The 27,898-nt window shown below is 60.9% G+C and overlaps 1 protein-coding gene across 7 annotated transcripts in view; it reads left to right on the top strand.

The window, feature by feature from the left end:
• The window catches only part of RBFOX3 (RNA binding fox-1 homolog 3), a 397,113-nt gene that overhangs the window by 53,498 nt on the left and 315,717 nt on the right, over positions 1–27,898 (top strand). Inside the window, exon 1 of one of the 7 annotated variants that reach the window (XM_032320548.1) lies at positions 724–777. The exons of 3 other annotated variants lie outside the window; for them this stretch is intronic. The gene's annotated coding sequence lies outside the window, so the exon portion shown is untranslated. Of the gene's footprint in view, positions 1–723; positions 778–11,867; positions 11,906–13,370; positions 13,494–16,320; positions 16,578–27,898 lie in introns of those variants that run through there. 3 more of the 7 variants (XM_032320545.1, XM_032320547.1, XM_032320544.1) reach the window with 3 other exon arrangements.

The raw sequence follows: 27,898 nt of genomic DNA, 5'->3' as shown, positions 1-27,898 counted from the left end.
CTCCCCAGCAGGGCGAGTTTGGAGACATCCTGACTCTCGGGCAGGAACTGTACTGAACATCAGCATGTGCGGGTCGAAACGTGGTCCAGGTCAAAGACCGTTCTCTTAGAGGGTGGCCAGTGGCGATCAGAGCGGGCACCGGGAGCGAAACCATCTCGGATGTGGCGGGCTCTCACGGCAGCTGGAGGAGAGGGCTTCCGGTTTGGTTTGAGAGATGTGGGGAGTCGCTCTTCCTTCCGCTGCCCTGTAATGAGGGTTGCCAGAGAAACCCAGGACACCCAGCTAGGTTTGGAATTTCAGATGAACAACAAAGAACTCTCCGTATGAGTATGGGCCAAATACCACCCAGGACATGCTTATATTAAAACAAACTGTTCTGAAATTCACACTGAACGGGGCATCCTGTAAATTTTCGTTTGCTAAATCAGCCCTACCTGTAACAGCACGGGAGGCAGACAGGCCTTATTTCAGTGTCATTTTTGGAGTCATTTAAAAAATTCAGTCACATGAATTATAAAAGCCTTGACTTATTCATTGTATTAGTTCTTCCAAGACAGAAGCTTCTAAAGTGAAATGAACAGCCCGCTTGGCTTGTCCCCAGATCCAGCTCCTGGGGTGACCTCCAGCCTCTGCTAACGGATGGAAGTGCCCCTCCTGACCCTTCCCCTTTGGTCACGCTGCACACGCAGCTGCACGCTCGTGCGTGTGCACGTGTGTTGTTCCCGGTACTTTCTGCCTTTCTGGAGGAAATCCCAGGTAGAAGTATCGGGACAAAAGGTTCGTAGATCTTAAATGTTAACAACTACAGCTGGGTCACTTTACGAGGTTGGCAGAATCTACTGACCTCTCTGTCCTGTGTGGGAGTCCTTCATGCCGCGCCCACGCTGATGTTGCTTATTATTATTTCTTAAAAGGTTTGATCATTTGGATTTCAACTCCTGTGGACTGTCTGCTCATCTCCTTTGTGTTGTGGTGGACCCTGTTCTCGCTCACCTCCGGGTGGTTTTGACATGTGGGCCACGTGATAGTTGTGCTTTGAATATTGAGTACCGTCTTGGGTCTTCAAACATGGTGAAGCTTGTAGGTGGGGAGCCGAAGCCTCTTGGCCCAAGCCTCATCCCATGAGTGTCCCCGTGGGGCCATCTCTGGGGACATCACACTTCATCTCTGTTATCGCCGTGACACTAGCAGAAAGCCTCTGCCTCCCAGCAGACCCGGCCCGGCTCCCATCTTGTCATGTTTGAGGGACACGCCTCGTCCTTGGCAGAGCAGACAAGAGTCCCGTGGGATGTTTTGGCTTTTGGTTCCTCACTCTTCCCACCTCTGTATGTGCCACCTGGGGGTCTCTCCCCCGGAGAACAGTATGACAAGGTCCAGATGACTACAGTATAATGTCAGAACTATCTCAGACATCTTCCCTGAGGCCTTAGTCTGCCAGGTGCCATGACAGAAGTTCTAGAGGCTGGAAGTCTGAGGTCAAGGGGGGAAGCATCTGTCTGGCTCGCAGACCAGTGTTGGCTGGCTGGGTCCTCGCGTGGTGGACAGAGCCTGCACTCTGGTATCTCACCTTACAAGGGCACGAATCCCACCTGGGGCAGGGGCCCGTCCTCACGACCTCATCTAACCTGATCACCTGCCTAAGTGCTGTCTCCAAGTACCCTCACACTGGGAGTCAGAGCTCTACCACGTGAACCTGGGTGGGGGGTAGCGGTCAGCCCTTCAGAGCTTTGACGCTGTTTCCTTCCGAAGACATCACGAGCCCCGGGGAGCTAGCTCTCTTTTGAGTGTCATGTCCTGAAATCAGAGGACGTTCTCTGTTTTTTTTGATATTGCAGGATTTGGATTAAAAAGGAAAAAAAGGTTATTATTATTTTTTTTTTACATCATACTTTTCTGTAATCGTATAGCTGATTTGTTTACCGAGGACGTTTTCCTATTTAGTGCTTAATTGCAACGTTCCGTGTTGTAAAATTTCTCTCTTCTGTGCTCAGCTGGCTATTCTTTGGCTAATTCAGCTATTAAAAAATGATGTTGTAGAGAGATACTTAGTGATTTGGTAGGAGACACAGTTAAATGGAAAAAAGTTACAAAATGGAATGTACAGTATGATCCCACTTGGTACCAAAAATATATATTCTATGCATAGGAAAGTCTGGGAGGGTATATATGCTGAAAATGTTAACAGGAGTTATTTTGGGTTAGTGGGATTATGGGTTATTTTAAATTTTCTTCTTTTTGCATATGTGTAGTTTCTAAATTTTCTGCAGTAAATATGTATTACTTTTATAATAAGGACAAAATTATAACCACGGATCTTGCCAAGGGCTTCTCAGACTCCCTGACCAGAGAGGGAGTGTGGGGGGGAAGCCCTCCCAGTACTCTTCGGGTCCCATGCTTACCCTGGGGTCCCCTGGGGCCATACACCCAGAGCTGCCGTTCGCCTGGGACCCCGGGCTGGGCGGAGCTGAAGCTGGTTTTCTCTAGTGTGGAAGTGACCCCAGACCCCTTCCTGGCAGGTAGGTTTATGATTCTGTGCCTCTGGTCCTCCCCGGTCCATGCCAATGGGAGAGCTGGGGGCGTGTCTGGAGGGGCATGGCCTCAGGGGTCCAGGGGTGCCTGGGGCGTGGCCTGAGCTGTCCAGGGGCGTGCCCAGGAGCGTGGCCTCGGGAGGATGTGGGGAGCTTGGACAAGGTCTGTTTCCAGCTGCTGGGAGGGGGGCTTGGTTTCTGGCCCCCACCAGTGGGTGGGGACGGTGGGGAGGACGGAGAGCTCAGCTCGGTCGGCCCCATCCTGAGGTTGTCCTACAAGGGAAACAAAGGGCAGAGGCTGTGCGGTAGAGGAGGAATAGCATGGCCTGGTGGCACCCCAGCTCCCCCACCGACTGTTTCTTAGCTGCCCCTCTGAGCCTCAGCCTCCATCATCTGGAAAAGGCGGGGGATGCTTTGAAAATAATATGAGGAGGGTCAGGTGTCTCGTGTGGGGCATGAAACATGTCCCGTGCTGAGCCAAAATCCATCCTCCTTGAGGAACGTGTGATCTGGTTGGGGACCCCCAAAATGTACACCCGTGGGGCCCACAGGTAGAACTTCTGTGCGTCAGGGGACATTCATCTCGAGTGCCCAGAGCTGTTTCAGTAGGAGTCACCTTTTCCCGAGACACACACACGCGTTTTTGACAGTTACTTGATGAAAGAAAGCTGGAAGCAAGATGGGCTCCTGCAGCCTTGCTGTGTCCCACGGTTCCAGGTTACCGTGCAGGAGGTTTGACAGTAGCCACCTCTGGAGAGGGCAGCAAAGCCGTGACTGTGTGCCCTGTACCCCCTTTCCAGCATCACAAGATGGGGGACAGAGGCCAGGGCCCCACGGTTATTCCCAGCTGGTCTGTCCTGTAGGGGAGGTCCAGGAGGAGAATCTGTTCTGTCCTGAAAGTGTGGGCCTCCGTCCCTGACCCAGGCCACCTTCCTCCCTTCTAGAAGACCCCCCAGAGGTAGTCTGCTCCCCAGTCTGCTGGCTTTGGACTCGGGTCTGCCCACTCCAGTCCACGTGCGCAGGGCCAGCACCGTCCCAGCCTCCCCGCCTGAGCTTTGCTCCTGTTTCTGTCCTGCGTCGAGAGGCGGTCTTCCCACACCGAGGCCGCTTGTGCTGAGCGAAATCGGGCGCGGTCTATGGAAGTGCCGGAGCGGGCACTGTAGCCTTTACCTCGGCTCTGCCCGGCTTCCTGGAGACTCGGGCCCTGATACAGCAAAGCCCGACCGTGATCGCTCAGAGCACACGAGGACCCGCTTGAACGGGTGTTTGCTCAAGCCCGGCAGCGGCGGGGGGAGCCGGGCGGCCGAGCAGCCGGCCAGCGTCTCTGAGAGCAAGGTGAATCGCTGAGAACATGATGGGATTTACAGAAACTGGTTTGACACAAATTTTCAGGAATCCATCTGGGCTCCATGAGAGGTAGAGCTAGTCCCTTTTCTGGATTCCCGGGAAGCTTATGTTCCGGGGAAACTGGGTGTATCGGCTGCCAAAAGGGGCTTTATTTTTAGCCAAATGTGAGAAAGGGAAGGGGGGGCACACGGGTGGGGGCCGACGTCCCCTTGGTGGGGGTGCTGGTGGAGGGAGTGGTGAAGGGGGTGGCCCTCGGGGCCGGGGTCAGGACTGGCCTCGGGCCTGTTACCTTTTTACTTTTGGGAAAGACGTTCCCTTCCGCGAGCTCCTGCGTGGGCTGGGATGTGCTGGTGCGGCCCCCAGTGGGTCTTCCCGCCTCCTCCCCCAGCCCGCGCGAGGCTGAGCCCCGAAGCAGCCAGCCGTCACGCGCTCTAGATTTGCAGGATGCTTGTCCTTCCCTGGTTGCTTCAAAGTGCGGCAGCTGTGGCGCGCGGGATGCCGAGGCTGGTGCGGGGCCTGGTGGCCGCCAGCCCCGCGGCCCCACCTGCTCCCGGTGCCTCCCTCCTCCGCGCCCACTGCGGCCTCCTCACCCCCCCTTGCCCTCCCCCGACCCCTTAGCAGGGTGCCTAGCTGGCAGCACGAAGCCCCTTCCCCTAGATGAAGGCACAGACTGCTGGGGACGGAGAGATAGGGTCTGGGGTCTTGGAAATGACCGTGGTGCTTCTCTGTGCGTCACCTGTGGGGAACATGCTGGTTCTTTCTTCCTCTCCGCAAGAGCCTTAGTCCTGCTCCCCTCCCCGCCCAGCTCCCCACCAAACCCCCTTGCTGCTTGGAGTCTGCCCCTGAGAATGGACCCTCTTTTGAAATGCAGATGTCCTTAGGGGAGCTGCTCCCCAAGCTCAGAAAGGCCCCAACCTCTGTGGCCCCCTGACCTTTGCACACACCTCACTAGGGTGCGCTGTGCTATAACTGCCTACCTGGACATTATACCCTGAGGGTTATGTCTGAAGCCCCGGGGCGCACACAGGCCAGCACGGAATGGTTACGTGAACGAGTGAGCCCCTGGGACAGACCATCATCCACCCTTGTCTCTCCTGCCCTGGCTTGCAGGAACGACCTGCAGGGCTGGCTTGCCTCTTGGTGCTGAATTTCATGGGTAGGGTTCCATCACAACCTAAAATAAAATATTGGCAACTCAGGCCCAGGTGAGTGAGTGCTACGTGCCAGGCTGAGGCATGAAGCGGGGTAAGGCAGGGTTGGTTCCTGCCCATGGACATTTATTTCATAGTCTGCTGTGGGGCTGGGCCCGTCCATGGTGCTGGGACGGTGAGTGTGCGGGGCTGTGTTCACAGCGAGCAGAGGGCTGGGGTGGCGACAGGGTGAGGTATATGGCGTGGGGAGCTGCCACCCGCCCCTCCTCTGAAGCAGGCACACCGAGCAGTGGCTTGTCTCAGCCCCCCACCCCCACCCCACCCCGTGGCAGGAGGGGCCGCTGGCCGTCTTGATGCACAAGACCCAAGGGCCGAGGGGCCGGACTCGGCCCCGCACCCCTGCCCTTTGCAGACGGAGGGCCATGGACAGCTGAGTGGGATTTGGCGAATGGGTCGAGGCCGGCTCTGTGGATGGGACCATGGGGTGCCCAGAGCAAGAGCCCGAGGGGCAAGGGTCCCCGGCTGGGTGTTGACCAGTCACCCTTGTTGGCTGCTTGGAGAATTGGTTGTACGTGTCAGTTTCCCTAACTTTGGTCTTCATTTCAGGGTGTTCTGGTCACTTGTGTCTTTTTTTTTTTTTTTTTTAAAGATTCTATTTATTTCAGAGAGAGAGAGAGAGAGAGAGTTGGGGGAGGGGCAGAGGGAGAAGCTTACTCCCCGCTGAGCAGAGAGCCTGGCTGGGACTCCATCCAGGACCCTGAGAGCATGGCCTGAGCTGAAGGCCGACCCTTAACTGAGTGAGCCCCCCAGGCGCCCCGGCCATTTGGACTTTTATCTTTATTCTGGAATTCCCTTCGTTTGGCTTCCCGTCCTGAATCACATCAGGAGTGTCCCGCCGCTGCCTGGTGCGTTCCCTCCCCAGGATCACAGGTGAGTCGGGCGCTCCGTGCCGGCGCCTCCCCTAGCTTGGCCTCCTGGGCTGGCCAAGTGCCCTGACTTCGCCGCTGAAGTTTCTCTCCAGGGTGGGTAGCAGATGCGGCTGGCCTGTTCCTCCTCTCTGTGGGGTGCGTGCAGTCTTGGGCTCCCGTTACAAAAACCCCCTCCCTGGGCTTTGTTCCAGTTCCGTCTCGCTCCTGTGCGGTCAGGATGTTCAGAGCAGGGCTTTGCAAGCGTCCTGTCAAGGGCCAGGTAGTCCGTCTTTGAGGGCCAGAGGGTCTGTGTCATGGCAACGGCCCTCGGACGTGGGCACGAAAGCTGTCACAGATCAGACATAAAGAACGAATACGGCTGAGCTCCAGCAACACGGTTTGCAGGAACAGGTGGTGAGCTGGGTTTAGCACCCATCTGTGGCTCGCTGCCCTGTTCCAGAGTCGCCAGGGGCGCCGTCTCCCCTCTGTTGGGGATGAACTGTGTCCTGGGCTCGGTTTCTTTCTCCCTCTTCCCTGCGCCAGGAATGCCCCTGGGTGTCCCCCAGCATCTCCTGCAGGGGTGTCTGAAGGTCTGGTTCGCCATCTCTGATGCGAGGTCTCTCTTCTTGCACAGACTTGGGTCCTCCACTGAGTTGGTGGCCACTTGCCTCCCCTGACCTTACACCAAGCCCCCACCTCCCTTTCTCGGGCCACCTTGGTGCCCACTGCCCTGTGCATTTTTGCGTCGGCCACCTCCGGCACTGGGCACCTCGCTGGTGGCCGGCTGGGCCGCCTCCGCTCCCACTGGGCACCTGAGCCTCTCTTGCGAGCAGAGAGCTGGTGTCGTGACTGTTGGAAGAGTAGGTTCGAAGTGACCGCTCTCCGGCTTCTCTTCCCCTCTTACCGGGGGTCAGACTTTGCTTCCCGAACCTCAGGGCTGCCTGGGGGCTGCCTGGGAGCCAGGTGATGGGACAGGAAGGGGCAGACCCCTGTTGGGCTTTGCGGCATCTTGTCAAAATAAAAAGAAAATGGGCTTTTTTTTTTTTTCTTTAAGGCTTTTTATTCTGAAATAACTGTAGACTCAGAGGAAACATCCATGTCTAAGAGGAAACATCCATGTCTAAGATCCTGGGCGCGCCCTTCACGGGACTGAGAGTGAGCCTCGTAGGCAGGAGTGTCCGTGGGGCTCCCGTGAGGTCTGGGAAGCAGGAGGCTGGGGTTGGCCTGAGTGACGCGCTCCTGCCCACGTGCACCTGCTCACGGTGCTACCTGAGTCCGCGCACCCACCTTCATCCTGCCAGGTCCCCATTGAGCACCTGCCCCGAGGCCCAGGGGACTGAGGGCGCAGTGGAAATAGACCCCCTCCCCGTCCCTGTAAAGGCACAGGTGGGAAGGAGAGGTGCTGGGGACGTCACCCTGTGTGTAGCAGGGGACAGAGCCCACGGCGGGGAGGTGTCGGGAGGACCCACTCCTCCTGAAACCTCGGGAGGAGAAGCCCTCCACGCCCCTCTGGCTCCTTGGGGCTGCCGGCAGTCTGTGGGGCCCCAGGGCTCGGGGCCGCCTCACTCCATCTCCTCCCTGTGCGTCTGTGTGTCTTCTCCCCTGCTTGTAAGGACACCGTCCTAGTGGATCGGATGCCCACCCTACCCCAACATGACCTCCTTTAAAGTTATATCTTATTTGCAAAGACTCTGTTTTTATTTTTTATTTTTTTAAAAGATTTTATTTATTTATCTGATAGAGATCACAAGTAGGCAGAGAGGCAGGCAGAGAGAGAGAGGCGGAAGCAGGCTCCCCGCTGAGCGGGGAGCCCAATGCAGGGCTTGATCCCAGGACCCTGCGATCATGACCTGAGCCGAAGGCAGAGGCTTTAACCCACTGAGTCACCCAGCTACCCCAAGACTCTGTTTTTAAATAAGGTTGGATTCAAAGGTACTAGGAGTTAGGACTTCATCATATCTTTTTTTTTTTTTTTTTTTTTTTGTAAGTTGGGGAGAAGACACAGTTCAACCTGAAGCAGACACTGAGCAGGCAGAAGGGGGGACAGGATTTTGTGTGTCGCTCGGCTGGGACCCCCGCCCTGCACCACCTCCCCGGAGCCCCCTGGCCCGGTGGCGCGAGGTGCTGCCTGAGGCAGGCACCCTCTCTATGATCGTGGCTGCCAGCACTCCAGGACCAACTGGGTTTGCAAAAATAAAGTGGTATCATCTGCTGCATGTACCGCTTCCCCTAAAACAGGTTATTAAGGGGAAGTGGGGAACATGCAAGCAGATGGAGGAGTCCTAGATCGCCATAAGGTGCCATTCGCATGGCTCAGAGGCTCTGTGGTGGCAGCGGCGTACAGAAATGCACATACGTAAGCCCTGGGTTGGGAAACAGAGGCACACTGATCCACCACGGAAATAGATGTGAGAGGGACTGGGCTGGGGGGAGGGGCAGGGGGTGGGGAGAGCACAAAAACGCAGATCTGGTGGCCCGGCAGCCCCACCAGGCTCAGGCGCGCTCCCCGTGGTGTCCCGCCTCGCCTTCGGACCTCAGGGCTGGTGGGTTCTGTAGTCCGCGATGGCAGGATGGGTGTTCCCAGAAGACCTGGCTTTTCGTCCCTCTCCCAGAAGGGCAGTTGCGTGGAAAGAAGAGAGAAGAAAAAGAAGGTCACGGTTGCCAGCAAGCTGGCTTCCTGGTCCTGGCGGGAAGGAGGTGGTGGGAGCCCTCCGAGTCCCCAGGCGCAGGTGGGGGCCCGAGAAGAGGGGCTGACCCGGGCACAGAGCGAACCGGGAGCGGGGCTGGGAAGAGACACGGTCCTGCAGGGGAGGAGAGGGCAGGCTCAGGATGCACAGGGCCGTGGCTGGGGAGGGGGATTCCTGATCTTGGGGTGGGCAGGCACCTGTGAGTCTGCCCGTGGTGGGTCCCCCTGTGCCCGAGGCCTTGCTGTGGCTGCAGTGCTCCCGCCGGAGGGGCTAGGCTGGCATCACACGGAGTGAGGCCCTGTGTGCGCAGAGCCCTCTGCGGGGAACAAGGCATGCTCGCTTCCCCAGGACCGTGACCGTTTGCATCATACGTGCGGGGCGGCAGAGCCCTGGAAGGAGGCGGTGTCCGTTTAGTGTGCAGCCGCCAGGCCTAGTTGAGCCGTGGCAGAACCAGCCCCAGCCTCCTCTTCCTCCCACCTCTGCCGCCATTTGCCTCTGCCGGCGGCCCCGCCGCGACCAGCCTCCACTCTCTGCAGGTCACACACTTATTTTGTGAGCCAGTTTCGTAGTGGTGCTGGGGGCCGCCTCCCGGCCGGGCATCTAGGCCACTCTCCTGTCATCGTGCGGTCCGTGCCTGGCCATGGTGCCCGTGTAACTCCTGGGGCTTAATCCCCAGGGAAGGTGACAGACTATGGCTGACCGTCCTGGCGTCCCCTTCCTTGGGGAAGGCAGTCACTTGGCTCCATGCCACAGTCTGGTGTCGTGGACAGGGCTGGCCTCATCACCAGCCCTGTGAGTGCCGCCCCTCCCCCCTGACTGAGGCTGCCGCTCACCTCCATGGGGACGCGCTCCCCTTCGTGGCACCAAGCTGTGGCTGAACTGCCGGGGGCTGCACTCCCCTGCTTCCCTGCTCCCAGGGCTCATTCTGAGGGACTGTGGGTGGCCGTGATGCCTGTCACTTCCGGGGAAGGGGTTGGTTGCGGTGCAGGGGGGATGGTGCAGCCCTGTGCCTGGCAGTGACTAAAGGATGCTGGGAGCCACAAGACGCCAGAGCCCTGGCCTGGAGGCAGCCGTGGCCTCAGTTCCTGTGCGGAGGCCGGCCTTCGAGCGTGGCCACCTGGATGGACATGAGGTGCGAAGGCCGGTGTTTCAGCAGCTGTGGTGACCTAATGAGTCCAGCCTCCTTGGGCTTCTCTTCCAGCTGCAGGTCAGCGAAGTCCATCCCGAGTGGGGGACGGACCCAGTGTTTTACCAGTTATCTCAAGAGATTGTGTCAAAACTCTAAGTAAAAATGAGTCTTTAGCTCTTGATTTGAAATTTATACACTCAGGGTATATACTCAGACAAGAAAAGAGATTCGCATTATAAAAATCCAAGCTTGGAAAATCGATAATGATTGAGATGATAATGCACTTCCCACAGAAGCCCAGCCAAGTGCCTCTAGACATGAAGCTGCCGGCAGACACGAGAGCTTTTCAGCTGACACGTGTGACATGAGGCACGGCAGAGGTGTGGGCGGTCGTGTCCTGTTGGTGAGGGAGTGCGGCTGAGCTCCACGGGTCAGGGCCCTCCGGCGAGGCTGGGGTCGCAGTCCTAGAGTTGAGGACAGCGGTCTTACTCCCTTTCTGGTCAACTCATCTGGAACTTGGCGAATCTGAGTCAGCATGACCTGGGGCCGTGGAGCGTGGCGGGGGTCCTGGCGTCCACCTCCCTGGGTAGGCGGTGGCCCAATAGCTCCTGCCACCTGACGTCCCGGCCCTCAGCTCTGTGGCTGCGTCACCCACCGGAGGGTGATCTAGCCCCCCGCCCCCAGGAATGTCTGGCAGTGCCTGGAGACATCTTCAGTGGTTGTGGCTTAGAGGATGGTGGTGGCACTCTGGCACCTTGAGGGCAGAGGTCAGGGATACTCCCCCTTACGGTGCCCAGGACAGGCCCTGCCCTTTGGGATCCCCAAATGCCCATCGTGCTGAGGTTGAGAAACCCTGACTTGCAGGGGCGCCCGGTGAGGTGGATGAGGCCCTTTCCGTGCTTAGCCACCAGGAGACCACTCCTGAGGCCCCGCGGCAGGTGCTTGTGTGATGGTAAGCAGTGGGCGGGAGTCCTGGTCATCCCTGTCCCTGTAGACCCTGAGCACGTGGCGCCTGGGGGTACTGTGTGTGGGGGGCTGTCTGCTCTGAGGCACCAGGCAAACGGGCTGCCCTCACACGGCTCCCCCCGCAGAGGTGGTCACCTCCAGAAGTGCCGCTGCCCTGTGTTTGCTCCGCATCGTGCGCGGCCGGCAGCAGTGTTCGGACATGTATCCCACACGCCTCTGGGGCTGGCAGCACCTTTCCCCAGCTGAAGTGGGTGTCTGGGGAGGGAGCTGTGGCTGCACGTTTCTGGGATGTCACCCCATGGAAATCCAGGGAAGTCCCCTGTGCTGGCCCTGAGAACGAAGGTGTTTCGTTGTCGTGTCTGGGAGGCTGGGGCGCCGGGCTCGGGCTCGGGGAGGCTCCATCCGATTCGTGCCGGCCTCATTGCGAGACCGGCTGTAAATCCCGGTTCTAGGGAACTGGCTCAGAACCCACAGTTGACAACCCTGCCTGAACGTCGCTGTACACAGTCCTTCCTGTCACAGTCCCTTTTATCCAGACGGAGAGCCGAACCGTTGTATCAGCCCAGAACTGGGATCCTGAGTCCCCCTCCCTGGGAAAGGGGTGGGAGGCCCCTGATCGCGGAATGGGGGTCTGGAGATCATTCAGTCCAACTCCCTGGTTTAACGGTGGGGAAACTGAGGCCCAGAAGGGAAAAGCATCAAGGGAGTCAGAAGAGCAGGACTCAAGTCCCAGGCTTTTGTCTCCCAGGACAGCGCCTCTGTGCCCAAGGGGTGCAGCCCTGTGACCCCGCAGGTGTGCCTGGCTATTTGTTCGGTGACCCTGAAGCCAAGAGGGGAGCGGAAGGTGGGGCTGCGGAGACCGTGGGAGCCGAGCGGCGCAGGTGCTGGCCTCGCATTGTCCCTTCCCAGACAAAGGGCAGTCCGCAAGCGGCAGGGGCTCGGACGGCCTGACTCGGATCACGTGCCTTTCCTCAGTCGTGTTTGGTCCGTGCTGTCCAGGCCCCACTGGCAGGCCGCTGTCTTCTCCCGGTCGTGCTCCCGGCATCTGGGCCTCAGCCCGGGACTCAGTGGCTCCCGATCGAATGAGTAAGTGCTTTCCTTGGTCACCCCTCTCTCTCATCAGCTGTTGGGGACACTGGACTCTGGAGAGACCAAGTCAGTGATGAGAACAACGGCCTCTTGCTAAAATGTAAGGGACTGAGTGTGACCAACCCCCAATTCTTACGGTGCGGTCATAACCCCAGGGTGATGATATTGGGAGGTGAGAGGTCACCTCCCAATGGGGCTAGCGTCCTTATGAAAGGGACCCCGGAGAGCTCCCTCGCCCCTCCACCCCCGTGAGGACTCAGCGAGAACAGGGCCGGCGGTGCACTCTGGCGAGGCCGGTGAACACGCTGGACCCCAGCAGGGGTCCCTGGTGACACTTCCTGACATGCTTGAACACATTTAAACTTACAGAAAATTGGGGCAAAATACACGCAACCTAAAACTGACTCTGTCCACCGTTGCTGGTGCACAGTCCAGTGGCCTCAGGCACATTTGCGTTGCTATGGGACCATCACGCCCAGAACCTTGTCATCGTCCCAAACTGAGACTCTGCTCCCCATTAAACACCAGCTCCTCATCCCTCCCCCGGCCCCCAGCACCCCCCATCCTACTTCCTGCCTCTCTGAATCTGACCACTCTAAGGGTCTCGTGTAAGTGGCCTCCTAGAGTGTTTGTCCTTTTGTGCCCAGCTGACGTCGCTCGAGGCCCGCCTGTGCGGGAGCGGGTGTCAGAGCTCTGTTTAGGGCTGGCACCATCCATCGTGGGGGCCTCCTTTCCCCGTCAGTGGACACAGCCCTCTTCCTCCTCTCGGCTACCGGGAAGAACGCTGCTATGAACACGGTACCTAAACATCTCGAGACCCGACTTCGGTTATTTTGGGTCTGTACCCAGCAGTGGAAGTGCTGGATGAAACGCTTACACTTTCTGTTACGATCTGTTACTTCCATGTCTGGAAATCGGTTACTGCAGGATGTGGGGGACACAGAGATAGGGCGCCGCTCTGCCCCCCATTCCCGTAGCCCCGGAGGGGTGAAGCTGCGGCCCCTGGGTGTGTCTCCTCGGTCCCCTCCGACATCCGAGTCTGGGTTCCGTCTCTGTCCGCGAGATGCGTGCAGCGCGAAGTCTCTGGCCCGGACGTCCCAGCTTCCCCGGGGGGAGGGGTTCAAGGAACACAGTCTCCCCGGGATGAGGGAGCGGAGGTGCCACCGGCAGCCTTGCTTCTCCCTGCTCTTCCCGTCCCCATCACTGGCTCAGAGCACTTTCTGTCAGTCACTCTGGGGGGCAGGGCAGGGCCGCGGAACTGTGTTAGAGACAGTTCTTGGCCTCAAGCAGCTCAGCGTTTAATGCAAGAGAACACGCATGCCCAGGAAGTAATGCCGGGGGATGCTGGCAGGGGCGGGGGTGCACCGAGGGGAGCTGGGGAGCTGCTGGGGCTTCTGGGAGCAGGTGGGCCCTGGCTGTGTGAGCAGGGCTCGTCCAAGGTTCTCAGGACCAAGGGGACGGTCACTCAAGAAGCTCGTTACATAACGTGGCCCTCCCTTTGGGTAAACTCCAACCGATGGTGCTCTCTTGCCTGTAGCTGGGCTCCAGCATCCCCGAGGTGAACCCCAGTACCTCTCGGGAAGGTGGGATGTGTGTCTGGGTGGGAAGACCTGACTTCAAGATGACAGAAGAGCTCTTAAGGGACCGAAATGCATCCTGAGAACAGCTGGGGGACAGACAGATCAAAGGTAACTTGCGGGGTGTCTCAGCCGGTGCCGGCCGCTGCAACAGGAGTACCGGAGATGGGGCAGCTTGGACACTGAGCGCTGATTTCTCGCGGTGCTGGGAGGTCCAAGGTCAAGGTGTTCGCAGATTTGGTGTCTGGTGCCGGCCCTCTGCCTGGTGCGCAGGCTTCTTGCTGTGTCCTCCCTGGCAGAGAGACGCCGTCTCTTCCTCTGTGGGCACTGACCCTGTCGTGTGGGTCCCCCCTCAGGACCCAGTCATCCCCCAAGGCCCCAGCGGCAGGACACACACATTCCTGGGGGGACACACACATTCAGTTCATAGCAGGTGGCCCCACAGGGCTTCTTGCCCTGATGTCGGCTCACAGAGTCAGGAACTCGTGGCCAGGAGGACCCTTTCCGCTCTCAGTTGCAGGGCCAGGCTGCTCGGCGCCTCTGAGGTCAGGACAGTTTCCAGACGGGTGTTGGGAGTGTGGAAAGAGCATAGGGCCTGAGACACTTGCCCACGTCAGGGGCACACACACGTGTTAGAAGTCTTTCCCACGTCCACATTCCGTTTCTGGGGCCGACCCCTCCCTCACCCCCGTGGCTGAGGTCGGGGCTCCGGCGGTGGGAGAGAAGTGGGAGGGCTTCGGCCCTGTTCCTGGTGCGGTCCCGTCCCGCGAACGCCCAGACGTCGACTTCACGGTAAAGGGCATTTGTTCGGCGGTGCAATTAAAGGTTAAACTATACTGGATTTTTAATGACCGGAAATCATTCACTTATTTATATTAGTGGAGGAGTAAATGGAGGAATCACAGACCTAGAGTCCTGGTAGGGCTGTGGAAAAGCGCTCACTGCTCAAGGTGTTCTTTGTCTGGTGGGTTCTGCTGGTGTGTGATGAATTATAAAATGGGGGTGCCCAGGCATCCTGCCATCGCGCTTCAGGGAATAACGGAGCACGGGAGTTGCTAAAAATGCCCCGTCTGAGGGCGCTTGTGTCTGCAGGCAGCGCGCAAGTCCTGAGACGGCCTCGGGCCCCCGCGCGGGACAGCGGTTAGGCAGTTGCGTGAATGGTGCCGTCGCCGGGAAGGACGCATACGCTGATTATCTGCTTACATGGGGTTGTGTCTCGAAACCATACCACACTGCTGCCACGTCACGGGAAACGGGTTCCCAGCAATCGTGAATGCAGGCCGGCAGGCCTGGGACCCCTCTGCTCGGAGTGGCTGCTGCGGTCGGCACGCCCGGAGCCGAGGAGCCAAGGGGCGTAGGGCAGGTCTGCCCGTAGAGGAAGGGGCAAGGAGCAGGACGCCGCTGCCTGCCAGGAGCCTCCACACTGCCTGTCCCTGGGGGAGCGTGTGGGTGGCGATGCCTGGTCTAGTTGGTTTCCCGGCTGCGGGGCCCTGGCCCAGCCTCATGGCTTCTGGTGGCTTTCCCGTTTGCTAATGGAGGGGGCTGGGGGTCTCCAGGCACCGTCCTGCTCTGGGAATCTTGGGTTCTAGGCAGGAGGGCTGAGCTGACTTGCTTGTCCGCCGTTTGGGGAATTGTCCCTTTAACCTCCACCCCGGACAGCCGGCTACTCCTTTGCTGTTCCTTTGGCCGGCCCTGGCCCCGGGCTCCCTGCTGTCCACAGGGCACGGGAAGGCCCTGAGCAAGTGTGTGTATCTGTGTGTGCACCTGTGCACACATGCCTGCATGTGTGTCTGGACGCGTATGTGCGTGTGTGTTCGTGTGTGTGCAGACACGGCGTTGGTATATTGCGTGAGCAGACGTACACATGTGAGTGTGTGTGCCTGCACCAGCGGGTGTGGAAGAGTCGGGGTGAGCAGTGGGCCCCTGGCCGGACCTGCTGTGAAGGGACGAGCGGAGTGTGACTCGAGCGCCGCCCTCTCTGTGGGTCCGGAGACCTTGCCCGCGTGAACACGGAGGCTCTGGCCGTCATCAGACGGCCTGGAGGAGGCTGGCTGCTGGCCGGCTTCTGGGGCGCTGAGGTCAGCGCAGACGGTTTGAGTTTGTGTTCCTGGTTCCTGCCAGGGACTTGGGGTGGGGGGGGCAGTTTCTTTGCTCTGGCCTGAGGCTGCTCCCGATCTCAGCCCAACACGCTCCTTTTCACCCCACTGCTGTCCGGGAGACAGAAGCCCTTGGCAGCGGCTCTGCTCCCCCCCCCCCCCCCCCCCCGCCCCGTCTCTGGATGGGAGGAACCACCGCGGTCTCCGCGCTCACTCGGCCTGCGCAGGGCAGAGCCTGCCTGTCCTGCTTTGGACGCACGGCCGGTGAGCCCCTCCCCGGGGGCGGAAGTGAGGAGGAAGCCTGAGGGGCAGGCGCTGGCCAGGGTGGGGCGCTGTCCAAGCCTGCGTCCCGCGGCCCGGGCCTGCACGTTCTGGGTGGTGCCTCGCTTTCCTCAACTGCATGGGGGAGTCGTCGTCTTTTTAAAAAATAATTTTATATATTTGCCTGAGAGAGCATGAGCGGGGGTCAGAGGGAGAGGGAGAAGCAGACTCCCCAGCGAGCAGGGGGCCGACACGGGGCTTATGCCTAGGACCTCGGGGTCATGATCTGAGCCGAAGGAAGATGCTTCACCACCCAAGCCCCCCAGACCCCCATGGGAGGGTCTTCCGATATGCCCTGGGCCCCCCTGCCATTCAGGGCCCCCTGAGACCACCCGCTGGCTCCCTCATTCGCTAGAAGGACTCAGAGCTCAGCCAAGCCCTATGCTCCCGGGAGGACAGTCCATTACAGAGGAAGGACACAGGCGGAAATCAGCAGAGGGAGGAGGTGCGTGGGGCCGGGGCCGGGGCCAGAGAGATCAGGGCCAGGAGTCCTCTCCCCGGGGAGCTGCGTGGACGGAGCTGAGCTGTTCAGAACGACAGCAGAACGTGCACAGTGTGTTGCTGATCACGGCACGCCCCTGAGCCTTGGCGCCCGTCTTTCCTGGGTCTCAGGCAGCCCTGAGCACACGGTGGCTGACCTCAGCGTGCAACCGCTCCAGAGTCGACCGGGTACCACGCAGCCCACGGCCCCCAGGTCAATGAAGACGCTCTGTGGACAGGCCCGCCCTCGGACAGGACCTCCCAGGAGCCACGGCCAGACTTTTATTTCTCGGACAAGGTTCGTGCTGTCCTGCACACGCTCCAGGGTGATTCTGACCACACAGACAGGAGAGGTAAAGGGGAGGCCAGTCCAGGGAAGAGACGGCCGCCCCTGTCTCCTGAGCACAGAGTGGGGAGGGTGTGTGCAGGGGACGGCGGCTGATGCAGGAGACGGGGCTGAGCCCCGGAGCACAGGCCCCTCCCTGTCCCTTCCGTTCTGTGAGGGGCTGGGTTCCCTGGGCCCGGCTCTGGGCTGGCTGGGCCGTGAAGTCAGGGCTGCGATGGAGTAACGTGCAGTTTCAGGAGACTGCTGGGCGCGCCTTTTCTTGCCCGTCACCTGGCTCGCCTCTCCTGCTTTGCTTTCCCCTTCCGGCCGCCTGTCCCCTGGCACCTGCCTGCGAGCTTGGCGGGAGGCGTCCGTGCCGTGAGCGAGCCCTGGGGCGGCAGTGGGGCGCCTGGGCTCCCAGGGACAGCCCCATCTGCCCAGAGGGCTCTCTGCCCTTCAGGAAGGGAGTGGAGTAGAAGCGGCCCTGCTCCTTCCTGTTCCATGCCGAGTTCAAAGCTCAGCCTTCGCCCCGACCTCCAAGCTGCTTGGTTAGGAAGATCTGTTGTGGGGGCCTGGTGGGCTTCTCCGGCTCGTCCCGGCCCAGCACCCTGAGGCGCCGCTCCCGAGCCGGCTCCCTCCTCCCCGCGCGTCTCTCCTTTGCCCCGGCCGCCCCGGGTCTCCCTTCATTCCATTCGTGCTGTCTCCACCCTGCGACGATGGGAAAATGATTTTCCAGATTGTTTCTCTTGAAAGCAGGGAACCAGGAGCGCGACTCACCGGGCCTGGTGCCAGCCGCGTGGCTGCTCTGCTCTGTCCTTTCCTCACTGGATCCTCGGCACGGCTTGTGGGGGGCGGCGGGGCGGGGCAGGCCATGTCACCCACAGCTCCTGCCGTGGGGAGACTGAGGCCTGCCTTGTTCTAACTTCACTCAGGGAGGGAAGGTCATCCTTCCAGGGCTTGTCCTCTGAGCCCTGCCCTTCCACTGTCGGGAGAAAAGGTGAAAACCGAGCCAGCTCACCCACACACCACCAGCCCCGAGCCCTCCCGCACTCCAGGGACCCTCCCGCTGCATTTCCCGGCCCGGGTGTGAACTGCACAGACAGGCCTCTGTCCACAGGAAGGGGGGCCTTGGCCCGGCCAGCCGGGGGGCTTCGGGCTGGCGCCCCCTCTTTCCCTGGCCTCCCCCGTCTCACCAACAGCCTCACCTCTAAATTCTCCAGCTGCTCTGAGAGGTTTTATATAGTCCGTTGGTGCCTTTAACGAGTGATAGATCACTTTCATTGCTTTGCCTTGTGATTAATTTCCCATAATAGTCCTCTCTAACGCCAAGGCAAGAAGAGGAGAGAGAGAAAAAGCCTACATGATCCACTTTGTGCTCGGAGTGTAAATGAATTAGATTTAATTTCTGTTTAATTGTTTCCATAGCTCAACCTCCGCTGACTTCACAGGGTGATTTATTTCGCAGTCTTGGGGAAAAGGAGGCCGCAGCCGAGGGGCCGCCCGTGGACCCTGTTTAATTACACCTGATAGCCTTATCTCCTTGGAATTATTGGAGGCTCCTTGGGTTTCCCGGCGGCCTGCCGTCCGCTCCGGGGATCAATGTGCGGCCAGACCTCAGGCCGGCTGCTCCCAGGACGGCCAGGCATCTGCAGGGACCGTGGCGTTGAGTCCGGAACAGCACAGACAGCTCCTCAAGTGGCCGGTGGGCAGGAAGGCTGGACCACTGTACCGTTAGGAGGGGAAGTTTCCCGATGTCACTGTTATGCTGAGGAACCCGCCAGGGCCCCCAGTGCACTAACGCAGCCGCTCTTGTCCGCGCTCCCTCCTCGGAGCCGCGGGGGTGTAGCCGGCAGTGGGGCGGCCTGCCCTCTCTGGAAGGTGGTTCTGAGGCTTGTGTAGCCGCTGGCACTCGCTGGGAGTGGCTGCCACCGTCCGCAAGGACGTCCTGCACCCACCGTTCCCGTCTCTAATGCCATTGTTGTGGCAGATGCGCGGGACCTGACATCGACTGCTCTAGGCGGTTCTGGCGGTCTGCGTCGGGGCGGGACGCACATTCGCACTGTTGTGTGGCCACCGCCACCATCCCTAACCCCCACTGGCCCTCCCCTGGTGCCTGGCGCCCCCACTCTACTTCCTGCCCGTGACGTGGACGACTCTGGGGAACGTCGTACACGTGGTGGACCGTGTTTGTCCTTGCGTGGCTGGCTGGTCCCGCCAGGCGTCCCGGCCTCCACGCGCCCCCACACCGCCGCAGGAGCTAGCACTCTGCTGTTGAGGGCGGACTGGTGCTCCGCTGTCAGTGCGGGCGCCCACGTTCGGTTTGTCCTGCCGTGGACGCGGGTGGACCCTGGGGGATGCTGGTTGTTCCAGGGTGTTTCCTGAGAGTGCATTTGGAGGGATCTGGGGTCCGTGGCCCTGGGTAGGGAGTCCAAGCCTTCCACCCATGTCTCCTGAGCCTCTCCGTGGATGGCCTCCAACTTCCGGGCTCGCCCAGAGCCGTGGCTGCCCCTGGAGCTCTGAGCCAGCGACCCCACTTCCTGGGCGTGAGCACTCACAATGCCGCTCTTCTGAGCGGGTTTCGTTCTTTCGTCCTCACAGTGGACCCACAAAGACAGGATAGTGTCTCCGTGTACAGGGAACTGAGGTCAGTGGAGATCGGGGATCTGGTCAGCGTCCCTCTGGAAGGATCAGTGCCCTGAGCCATGTCTTCTGGATCCAAGAGCCTATTGTGTTTCTCTCATCCAGCACCGCCTGGGTAGAATCAGGAAACCCGCCGTGCCTGGAAACCTCTGTGTAGCCCCGGACGCTGCTCGGCGACACTTCACTCACCCAGATCCTGGGGCATCCGGCCGGAGCTGGGGTGCCGTTGGAGGCATGGTGGGTGTCCGTCCCTGCTCCGGGGCTCTCCGTGGGGTCTGGCGGCAATAGCAGGGCCCGGAAAGGGACTGGTCACTCTGATAATAGGTCACTGCCTCTGTGTTTCAATGTCTATTGTCCTAGACCAAGGTACGAGCTTATGAGGAACAGAAACGTGTCTCATTCGTGCCTCCAGGGATGGACCCAGAGGAGAAGCTTCAGAAGTGCTCTAGACCAGAGACGAGGGGAGGGCATGGGTCCTGCTGCCTGGGACTCGGTGGCATTACCACGGAGTATGGAGGAAGCCGGGCAGGCTTCGGTGTTAGGTCTGGGTCTGCAGGCCCTGCACTTACCGGGGCATTAGGCACAGGGGGGCGGAGAGGGGAGGCCGTGGGTGGGAGGCAGGCTTAGCTGCACGGAGAGGCCTCCCCTCGGTTCCTAACGAGGGTGACCATCCTCTCCCTCATGAATGATTCCTCTCAAAGGCCCGCCGCAGGGGACTGTCCCCCGGGGCATGGCCATTTCGCTCTTCCCTGTCGTCCCCACCGTGTGTTCCCAGGGAGACGGCTCAAGGAGAGACCTCACAGGCTGCACGTGGGGAGGCAGGACACACAGGGAGAGGGCGAGCTGTGTGCCTCTGTGCCCAGGAGGGGGGCTTCCGGGGTGCAAGGGAAGGTGGGGGCTGGGGAAGGGGTAGTGTGGCTGTCAGGCCTTTCCTCAATCCAGTGCCTCTCCCTCCTCCCTTTGTCTCTTAAACCCTGCGGGGATGGCAGTATTCCTGGCAATGGAAATAGTTCATCTTTCTTCATTTGTTGTGCTGAGTGTTGGCCGTGTCCAGGGAACGCTGGCTGGCCAGAGTTCGCTCACTCTGTTGTCCCAGGAAATGTTCTTGGCTGTGGGCACACGGGACTCTGGGCTCATGGCTGGTCCAGGGCAGGAGACCTCGGCTTTGGTCCCGGAATGGGTGCCTCTGTGAAACCTGGGTTTCTGGAAGGAGCCCCTGCAGCGTGTGTGTAGCTGGGTGATGGCTTCCCGGTCTCTGAAGCAGGGCAGTTCTAGAACCTACCTGGGGGGCCAGTGTGAGGCGGGAAGGCGAGTGGTTGCTGAGTGTGCTGTGTGCGGGCTGGTCTGGGGTCTCCTGGGTGCAAGTCTTGATGTCCCCGCCTTGGTGGCTTGTGCCCTTGGGAAGGCTGGGCTGAGCTGGCCTCCAGGCTCCTGGATGTGGGGCCTCAGGGTGGTGAGCAGACCAGACAGCCTCTGAGGGCTTCCTCGGCCTGGTTCAAGTTGGAGGTGGAGGAAGCATGTGCAGGGAGTGGAGGCCCCTCCCCACCACTCTCAGGGAGGACCCTGATTGGTCTGGCTGAGGTCCCAGGCCCACCCGTGGACCAGTCACCGTGCCGTAAGGATTGGAGGGCCGTTTGGGTAGGAAAGAAGCAGGGGGGAGTTGGTACTGGAGGAAGATGGGCAGGCACGGTAGACCAGCCCCAGGGGACCACGGGAGCAGGCACCCTGAAAGACAGAAGAAAGCCCCCCTGCAGGAAGGGCAGTGGGCGCTGGCCCCGTGAAGGTCTGCCAGGTGGTGGGCACGTGCGTCGTGTGCCTTCTGTGAGGCGGGAGAGCCTCTCCTTCCCGTGGACAGCGGAGGACACTGAAGCGGAGGAACACTGTGCGGCTCATGTGGCCTGCCTGCGGTCACACGGCCGGGGGGCCGGTGGGCCGGTGGGCTGTGAACCAGAGGCCCCAGTCCCAGGACTCCCCTGCTCCCAGGACCGGGCCCTGTTTAAGACGCACCGGTGGTCTCACTGTGACGGCAAGGGCATGGCCGTGGCAGCCGTGTCCAATGGTCACGTGTGTCCAGAGGCTGCTCCCTGGACGTGGCAGTGATGCCTGCAGCCGTGGCACATGCTCCCCAGCTGGGGTCACGTCTTCCCTCCCCCCCCATCCCACGTGGGCAGACCTGGGGTCTCCCAGGGGCCTCCCAGGGCGGGCCTCGCCCCCAGAGCCCTGGCGCTCTTCCCACTCTATGTCTGTCTTCCTGGGCAAGGCCAGGAGCCTCTCCAGCAAGGTGTCGCCCCCAAATTGTCCTTGCGTCCCCGCTCCCAACACAGGGTAGCTTGGTACGTGAACGATAGCACGTCACACTGTGTGTCAGCTCTCGACGCGCGCACTTGCCATCCTGTCGGTGGGCGGGGGAGCACCTGTGTGCCTGCAGACTCGTGCGCGCCCCCGCCCCCGCCCCGTGCGTGCTCAGGGAAGGACACACCCCAGCTCCAGGCTCCTCCGCTCCCTCTGCCGCCTGAGCAAGGTCTCTGTTGGACCTCGCACCCTTGCTTGGATGGCGACAGTCCCCGCGGGAGCCTTTGCCAATTAGCAGGGGTGCAAGTGTTTCCCGGGGTGGGGGAGGTGAGAGGCCGCCACCGATTCCACGTGCTTTGGCGAAGGGGCTGAGCTGTGGCTCCTCACACACGCGCCCCATCTCGACTTGCCGGCCTCTGCCTCTCCCTCTCCTCCAGGAGCCGCTGCCCAGGGGCCCGCTCCGGCCTGGGGGAGGTAGAGGGCAGCCTGCTCCTCCCCTGGGGCTCGCAGGTGCTCTGCCTGAGGTCCTGGCCCCCCTCCCTCCCCTGCGCCTGGCCAGCCCGGTAACTGCCAAGAGGAAGAAGCTCGGTGACAGATGCCAGGGAAACGTACCCACTGTGGTCCCTTCCATTAATCACTGGCTACCGGGGCACCGGGCCCTGTTTAAGACGCACCGGTGGTTCGAGGTGAGCGCCGGCACACCCAGCCTCCCTGTTAATCTGCTCCTCAGAGACAGGCTACCGGCCTGCTAATCACTTGCTGTAATTACAGCCCCACTTCGCACGGGGAATGCTAATTGATGCTTTGATGGAGGGGCTGTGCGCACACGGTGTCCTTCTCCTGTGGCCCCCAAATGCCAAGGTCGTGGGATTTGGCGGGGCTGATGGTGCATAGAAATGAGCACGGAGGGTGGGGGGGCGGGCTGCCGGCCGGGGCCACGTGTCTTACCCCTGCCATGTGTGCTGCATGCACGCCAGACCAGGGTGGGCCACAGTCTGCAGTGAGGGCCAGGGCTTAGCAGGCTGGGGCTCCCGGGTTCAGAGCTGAGCCCTCCAGGAGCCGGTGGGGAGGACCTCCTGGCTGCCTATGGGACAGCCGCGGTCCTTCTACCCATGGGACAGGCTTGGTGACTTTCCTGTTTACGTCTGTCTACACCAGACCGTTCTGTTTCGTGTACCACTGGGGACTGGGCTGGCTGGTGGCAGGGCCGACTTCTGGCTGTCCCGAGCTGTGCAAGTCCGCTGCAGCCACCACTTGGGGACTGCAGGTAATTTTATGGACGCTCCTTCCACGGGCGTCTGCCATCAGCTTTGTTTTCCTCCCGCTATAAAAGGAGTATGTGCCTGGTGGACGTCTGGCCATGCCTCCTGTGCTCAGGCTTTCATGCCCCATGGTAGGATGGGAAAGATTTTGCTGATTCCCTAGTGCAGTGCTCATCTCGACAGTGGGAACAACAGGCTCAGAGAGGGACGGAGAGGCTAGCTGGAGGTCCCTGGGCTGGTGGAAGTCCTTCTGGGACCAGGCGCCTGCTTCTGCCTGGGACCCTCTCCACACTGCCTGGAGCCGCCCACCCCCTTGGCTGTAACCTTGGATTCTGACTCGAGTGGTTGTGCAGGGCCTGGAGGGATGAGCCGGGGTGACAGGGCCCATGCCTGGGCTCCTGCCACCCCTGTGGTTTGGATGAGCCCCACCAGGCCTGTTGGTGAGATGCCGCCTTGCCCAGGGCACCCCTTACTGTGAGGGAAGCTAGAAGCTTGTTGGGGCAGGGAGCCAGGGTTGCAGTGACAGAAACATCCTCATCATCTGCCCGTGGCCCTTCAGGGTCACGGGCCTGTGGACAGGCAGGGGAGTAGCAGGAGGGGCTAGAAAGGCCTGCCTCGTCCCTGTCCCCAGCTGACCTCCGCAGGTGCTATGTCCTGTGTGGGCTGCCCATGCAACAACCAGAGGGGTCTGGCCCTGTTCTCCCCTACACCACCGTGTTGACGTCTTCGTCCTTGTTCTGTGTCCAGCTCTTGCAGGACCCTTTGCCCCTCTCCCCAGAGGTGACCTCTGAGATCTGCGGCGTGCAGGTTGGGTGTCACTGGAGACCCAGCCAGGTGCTCTTAAAGTCACTGCCTGCTTCCTGGGGTTCTGGGTAGGTTGGCCTGGGAAAGCCCAGGCAAAGGTGGATTTCGGGGCACCCCAGGTGTCTCAGGGACCCTGGGGCTGAGAAGTGCCCAGAGGCCGCTGCTGAAGGTTGAAATCTGGGGTGCCCAGGGAAGGTTAAGGACTCCAGTGTGCCATTGTCAGGGTGGGAATTGCTAAAAGCCACTACGCCTCTCACTGTGCGACCCCGCCCACTGCGGTGGCCCTGCTGCAGTAGGCCTTCTGGGGGACTGGCCGGGCAGGGCAGGAGTGCCCGCCTCCACCCCAGCGCCGTCATTAAAACCCTGGTCAGCTTCGGCAGAGCCAGAGTGGTGCCGGGAGGCCTGCGGAGCCCTGCTGCGGGGTTACTGCAGAGAGGAGCGGGAACAGAGGGAAAGAGCGAGCTGAGGAGAATACCAGAGAGGGGCTGCTGGAGGGCCGAGGGCCGAGGGCCACCACCCTCCCAAGCAGGGACAGAACCAGCCCCCTCCCAACCAGACAGGGAGCCAGCCCCCTCCCAACCAGAGACAGAGACCCCACCCAACCAGGGACAGACCAGTCCCTCCCGAACAGACACAGAGCCCTCCCCCTCCCAGCCAGAGACGAACCAGCCCCCTCCCAACCAGACGCCTCCCCCAACCAGACATACCCAGATCCCTCCCAACCAGAGGTAGAGCCCCCCCCCCCAAACTCCCAACCAAGGGCAGCATCAACCACTCCCATCCCAAAGGACCAAAGGGAAGGCAGAGGGGGTTTGGGGCAATGCTGGGCAGCTCAGGACCCCCCTGAGTTCCCAGCTTTAGCCCCAAGGTGGGAACATCATGGACAGATGTGACAAGCCAGTGTCACTGATACAGTGGGGGTGTCCCCATCTGTCCCAGCCTGTTGATCAGCCCACCCAGGGCCCCTTTCACCCTGAATGCATCTTGACGGGGTGGGGGGTGGTGGGCTGTACACTGAGGCTGACTAGCAGGACCCTCCCCCTCCCACCCCTCCTGTAGGCTGAGGACAGGCTAATGACAACTCGCCCACCATCTTGTGGGGCCTGATGCGCCAGGTCCACCAGAGCCCCATCGCGGGGGCCCCAAAGAATGGCCAAAAGTCAAGGTCCACCAGTATCGGGAGTATGGAACCCAGGCCACTCGGGCCTGTGTTGTAGGGAGAGACCCCGAGGTGAGCCCGGGGCAGCTGCCGCTTCCTACCCGAACCTCCAGGCATGGCAGGCAGTGTGCGCATGTGTCAGGCTCTGACAAGGGGGGTGGCTGGGAAGGTCCGGGGCCGGTCCCCCTCCCTGCTTGTGTTCTTGGGGGCAGCGCCTCGAGAAAGGGGATCTGTGAGGGGTAGAGAGTAGTGGTGGATCTGGCGGGGCTGGCTGGTCTGAAATAATGAGGTCGTGGAAGCTGCAATGTCAGGCTCTAAACAAGAAGGGACAAGAAACAGGCAGGTCAGAGAGGTCACCTCCAGAGGCCACGGGCTGCTCCCTGGTCACTCATCTCCCCCTGGCTCTGTGGGCATGGATATTGGATTTTGGATATTGGAGCCTGGGCTCTGCTGTGGCCCCCTACTCCTGCCAGCCAGGAGCTCAGGGTCTGGTCCCCGCCACCCCAGTACCCGGCAGACAGCAGCCACCGAGGGAGGGTGAGGTGACTTCCCTAGTTTCTTAGGCAACTGCTTGCCAGCCAATGGGATAGCCCAGAATGCCCATTGGGCTCAGCCTTCACTGCAGGCCTCCTGTGAGGACGTGGCTGGTGGAAAATCTGGAGACTTCACACCCTGTACCTCCCAGGCCCTCGGGAAGGGGTCAGCCTCCTAGCTGGGCAGCGTCAGGAATGGTCGTCTTGGGGAATGGTCATGGTGCTTCTCTACCCTCCCCTCCTGGTCCGTTTCTCCTCCATGACCCCATGCTTCAGGGGAAGTGAAGTGCTCTCATTCTGCCAAGATTCACCAAGCTGGCAAATAGGACCCCCGTCCCTGCCCCCAGCTGCGTGACCTGTGACAGATAGGACGCAGTGAGGGCCAGGGTCCAGCTCGAGGCCTCCAGCCCCAACATGGCCTTTTTCTTACCATCTGGGGCTCAGATCTTAGGTCGCTGGCTGCGACGTTCTGTGGGTGCTGTTGGGACATGAGGCTGACTGGCCCGCAGTTCGGGAAGTTTGGCAACACTTGGAACCCAAGGTTGGGTCAGGATGTGGAGGTCACCCAAGCCGGCTTCCTGCTCAGCGGGCACCTGCTTCCCAGCTCTCCACGACAGATGGCCACGCAGCGGCTCCTAGCCCGTTGCCGTGATTCATGATCGAGTGGCCACGAGGAGCCAAGTGGCCACGGGGAGTCCTGTGCCTTCCCCAGCTCTTCAGAGTCCGGCTGGGCCGGCAGCTGGCGCCTTGGGTCCTCCCCCTGCTCGTGCCGCTCCTCCCACCGCCCCCTCCAGTTCCCCCTCGGACGCTTGGGGTCGCGCCTTTGGCCACGGAGGGCGTGCAGGGACTTAGCGTCCGCTGCCTCGATCCTTGTCTCCGTTTCTTTCTTCTCAAACACATGCTTTCTCCCGGTTACTGTCGCGCGCAGTCGGGGAGTGTTAGAACGTCTCCGCGTGTGCCATGAGCGTGGTGGGGATGGGAGTGGGGGCGGGGAGCTCCGCCTCTCAGGAGGCCCGAGACACGGCGGCCAGGGTCAGGCCAGGGTGCACGGAGACAGTGAGGGCAGGGGGTCATGTGGGGCGTGGACAGTGCCTTCTGCATGCCCGCAGCTGCAGTGACGGTGACCGTGCCCAAGTGCCCCCCAGCCCCCGCCCCCCGCCTGCCCCTCCAGGACACCTTTGGGATGGCTCTTGCCATATAGAAAGGAACCTCTCTATCTGGTCTTGGAAGCCTGGGTTGCAGCGGCTTCACCTTGCTGGGGCTTGGCCCGTTCTGTTGGCATCTCCCCAAAAACTCTCTCTGGGGGCACATGGCCAGCCTCATCACCAGGGAACGAATGTTGCTCCTGCAGCACGTGGAGTCAGATCTCACCGTCCGCACCGTGTGTGCGTGCCGACGTCTGTTGCAGGAGTCCATCTGTGGCTGGTTGAGTGGCAGGGCCCCCGAGATGGCCAGGCCCTAATCCCAGAGCCTGGGAGCATGGCTGCCGTGGCAGGAACACACGGTGCCCGTGTGGCTAAGGGGAGGATCCGGAGGCAGGGAGAGCACCCTCGCTATGCGGCGGGGCTGAGACGCAGTCACGAGTGTCCCTCCGAGAGGGGCAGCGGAGGACGAGATGCAGACAGACCCGGAGGCCGGGTGATGGCGGGGGCAGGGCTGGGAGGATGGTGGCCATGAGCCCCGGAGCACTGGCGGAGGCAGGTGGTGGACTCTGCCGGGACCCTCTGGTGGGCACGAGTGCGGCCCCATGAAGCTGTCCTCAGGCTCCTGGCCTCCCTGGTGCTGAGCCACGCGGTCTGTGTTCACGCGTGGTGGCCGCTCATGCCGTGTCCTAGCACAGTGCGCCTCGCTCATGCGGGAATCCTCCCTGACAATACATGAGTCCATTAGGGATGGCTTTCTCTGGTTTCCCTCTCTGCGTGTTGGGAATGGGGCCGGGTCATACTGTAAAAGCTTAAGTGACCGGGCAGTCACCCGTGCAGGTAGCTCCTGATGGGGTGGCTGCAGGTGAGGTCCAGGGCTGGGGGCGCCTCCCGCAGGCCCCAGTCCTAGGAGCTCCGGGTGAGGGGCCCGGCCAGCCACACACCACTCCTTCCACGGAAGCCAGGAAGGTGGGGAGGCCGTGACGGGTCAGGAGAGCAAAGGGGCCTGCTGGATCCCACCTCTGGATGAAGGCTTTTGTGTCCCTGTCCTGCTCCAGGAGCCCCCCACTGAGCCCTGTACCCCTGCTGCATCCCACAAGGTGAGCACCTTCCTTCCAAGGTCCCCCATCCTGGTGGCCGGCTGGGAAGGAGTTTGTGGCAGCAGGCAGAGGACATCCTTCCTGCTGGCCGGCTCCCAGGGCCAGGCGTCCCTGCTCCCTTGCCCCTGGTTTTCCTGGTGGATCCCCGCAGACACAGTGGGTCCTGCGTCTCCTTGGTCGGGGGCTGCAGGACGAGGAGGAAACTCGGAGTGGCACCTTCTGAAGTGGCTGCCACAGCCGCGCCAGGCTGCCGGGGCTGGACATGCGGAGGGTTTGCGCGGAGAGGCGCCGTGCGATCTCTCGTCGATCACATTTGTATGGGTTATGTATTGAAATGATCATGTTTGAATATATTGTGTCAA

Source organism: Mustela erminea, chromosome 18 (assembly GCF_009829155.1).
Source record: "Mustela erminea isolate mMusErm1 chromosome 18, mMusErm1.Pri, whole genome shotgun sequence".
In the NCBI taxonomy this organism is placed as follows: Eukaryota; Metazoa; Chordata; class Mammalia; order Carnivora; family Mustelidae; genus Mustela; species Mustela erminea.
Note: the sequence above shows the minus strand (reverse complement) of the source record. Positions and strands in the feature narration are given on the sequence as shown.